The sequence below is a fragment of the Oncorhynchus tshawytscha genome, unplaced genomic scaffold (genome assembly GCF_018296145.1).
Source record: "Oncorhynchus tshawytscha isolate Ot180627B unplaced genomic scaffold, Otsh_v2.0 Un_contig_3696_pilon_pilon, whole genome shotgun sequence".
In the NCBI taxonomy this organism is placed as follows: domain Eukaryota; kingdom Metazoa; phylum Chordata; class Actinopteri; order Salmoniformes; family Salmonidae; genus Oncorhynchus; species Oncorhynchus tshawytscha.
The window spans coordinates 46,604-50,000 of NW_024609742.1; positions in this window are offsets into that span (position 1 = coordinate 46,604).

A 3,397-nucleotide genomic window follows, 5' to 3' on the forward strand; every position below is an offset into this window, starting at 1 on the left:
GGGAAGGCTTTCCATTAGATGTTGGAACATTGCTGCTATAACAGCCTCCACTCTTCTGGGAAGGCTTTCCACTAGATGTTGGAACATTGCTGCTATAACAGCCTACACTCTTCTGGGAAGGCTTTCCATTAGATGTTGGAACATTTGCTGCTCTAACAGCCTCCACTCTTCTGGGAAGGTTTTCGGGGACTTGCTTCCATTTAGACACAAGAGCATGAATGAGGTCGGGCACTGATGTTAGGCGATTAGGCCTGGCTCACAGTCTGTGTTCCAATTCATCCCAAAAGTGTTTGATGGGGTTGAGGTCAGTGCTCTGTGCAGGCCAGTCAAGTTCTTCCACACCGATCTCAAAACAAAACAAAAATCTGTATGGACCTGGCTTTGTGCATGGTGGCATTGTCATGCTGAAACAGGAAAGGGCCTTCCCCAAACTGTTGCCACAAAGTTGGAAGCACAGAATCATCTAGAATGTCACTGTATGACTCTGTGTTAAGTTTTCCTTCCATTGGAACTAAGGGGCCTGAACCGTGAAGAACAGCCCCAGACCATTATTCCTCCTCCACCAAACTTTACAGTTGGCACAATGCATTGGGGCAGGTAGCGTTCTCCTGGCATCCGCCAAACACAGATTCATCCGATTCATCCGTCGGCCTGACAGATGGTGAAGCGTGATTCGTCATTCATTTCCACTGCTCCAGTCCAATCGCGGCGAGCCTTTACACCACTCCAGCAGACACTTGGCATTGCGCATGGTGATCTTAGGCTTGTATGTGCCTGCTCGGCCAGACAGTAGATCTTCATGAAACCCATTTCATGAAGCTCTCCGACGAACAGTTCTTGTGCTGATGTTGCTTCCAGAAGGCAGTTGGGAACTCAGCAGTGAGTGTTGCAACCGAGGCCAGACGATTCTTACGACCTACACGCTTCAGAACTCAGTGGTCCCGTTCTGTGAGCTTGTGTGGCCTACCACCTTGCGGCTGAGCCGTTGTTGCTCCTAGACATTTCCATTTCATAATAACAGCACTTACAGTTGACCGGGGAAGCTCTAGCTGGGCAGAAATTTGACCAACTGACTTGTTGGAAAGGTGGAATCCTATGACGGTGCCACGTTGAAAGTCACTGAGCTCTTCAGTAAGGCCATTCTACTGCCAACGTTTGTCTATGAAGATTGCATGGCTGTGTGCTCGATTTTATACACCTGTCAGAAACAAGTGTAGCTGAAATAGCTGAATCCACTCATTTGAAGGGGTGTCTACATACTGCTGTATATAAGCCTTCATATATACACTATATACGCCCCTTACGCTCTCAGAACAGCCACAAACACTCTGTATATCTCCCCTGAGGTGGAGGGAGAAGGAGAGAGGAGGTATATTTATTGTAGATAAGGTATGGTGTCTGAGGAGAGAGGAGGTATATTTATTGTAGATAAGGTATGGTGTCTGAGGAGAGAGGAGGTATATTTATTGTAGATAAGGTATGGTGTCTGAGGAGAGAGGAGGTATATTTATTGTAGATAAGGTATGGGCAATGAGGTATGAGGAGAGAGGAGGTATATTTATTGTAGATAAGGTATGAGGTATGAGGAGAGAGGAGGTATATTTATTGTAGATAAGGTATGGTGTCTGAGGAGAGAGGAGGTATATTTATTGTAGATAAGGTATGGTGTCTGAGGAGAGAGGAGGTATATTTATTGTAGATAAGGTATGGTGTCTGAGGAGAGAGGAGGTATATTTATTGTAGATAAGGTATGGAGGTCTGAGGAGAGAGGAGGTATATTTATTGTAGATAAGGTATGGTGTCTGAGGAGAGAGGAGGTATATTTATTGTAGATAAGGTATGGTGTCTGAGGAGAGAGGAGGTATATTTATTGTAGATAAGGTATGGTGTCTGAGGAGAGAGGAGGTATATTTATTGTAGATAAGGTATGGTGTCTGAGGAGAGAGGAGGTATATTTATTGTAGATAAGGTATGGTGTCTGAGGAGAGAGGAGTATATTTATTGTATATTTATTGTAGATAAGGTAGATAAGGTGTCTGAGGAGAGAGGAGGTATATTTATTGTAGATAAGGTATGGTGTCTGAGGAGAGAGGAGGTATATTTATTGTAGATAAGGTATGGTGTCTGAGGAGAGAGGAGGTATATTTATTGTAGATAAGGTATGGTGTCTGAGGATGGTGTCTGAGGACAGAGGTATATTTATTGTAGATAAGGTATGGTGTCTGAGGAGAGAGGAGGTATATTTATTGTAGATAAGGTATGGTGTCTGAGGAGAGAGGAGGTATATTTATTGTAGATAAGGTATGGTGTCTGAGGAGAGAGGAGGTATATTTATTGTAGATAAGGTATGGTGTCTGAGGAGAGAGGAGGTATATTTATTGTAGATAAGGTATGGTGTCTGAGGAGAGAGGAGGTATATTTATTGTAGATAAGGTATGGGTCTGAGGAGAGAGGAGGTATATTTATTGTAGATAAGGTATGGTGTCTGAGGAGAGAGGAGGTATATTTATTGTAGATAAGGTATGGTGTCTGAGGGAGAGAGGAGGTATATTTATTTATTGTAGATAAGGTATGTAGGCTATGAGGTATGAGGAGAGAGGAGGTATATTTATTGTAGATAAGGTATGGTGTCTGAGGAGAGAGGAGGTATATTTATTGTAGATAAGGTATGGTGTCTGAGGAGAGAGGAGGTATATTTATTGTAGATAGATAAGGTATGGTGTCTGAGGAGAGAGGAGGTATATTTATTGTAGATAAGGTATGGTGTCTGAGGAGAGAGGAGGTATATTTATTGTAGATAAGGTATGGTGTCTGAGGAGAGAGGAGGTATATTTATTGTAGATAAGGTATGGTGTCTGAGGAGAGAGGAGGTATATTTATTGTAGATAAGGTATGGTGTCTGAGGAGAGAGGAGGTATATTTATTGTAGATAAGGTATGGGCTATGAGGTATGGTGTCTGAGGAGAGAGGAGGTATATTTATTGTAGATAAGGTATGGTGTCTGAGGAGAGAGGAGGTATATTTATTGTAGATAAGGTATGGTGTCTGAGGAGAGAGGAGGTATATTTATTGTAGATAAGGTATGGTGTCTGAGGAGAGAGGAGGTATATTTATTGTAGATAAGGTATGGTGTCTGAGGAGAGAGGAGGTATATTTATTGTAGATAAGGTATGGGTGAGGTCTGAGGAGAGAGGAGGTATATTTATTGTAGAGATAAGGTATGAGTGTCTGAGGAGAGAGGAGGTATATTTATTGTAGATAAGGTATGGTGTCTGAGGAGAGAGGAGGTATATTTATTGTAGATAAGGTATGGGTGTCTGAGGAGAGAGGAGGTATATTTATTGTAGATAAGGTATGGTGTCTGAGGTCTGAGGAGAGAGGAGGTATATTTATTGTA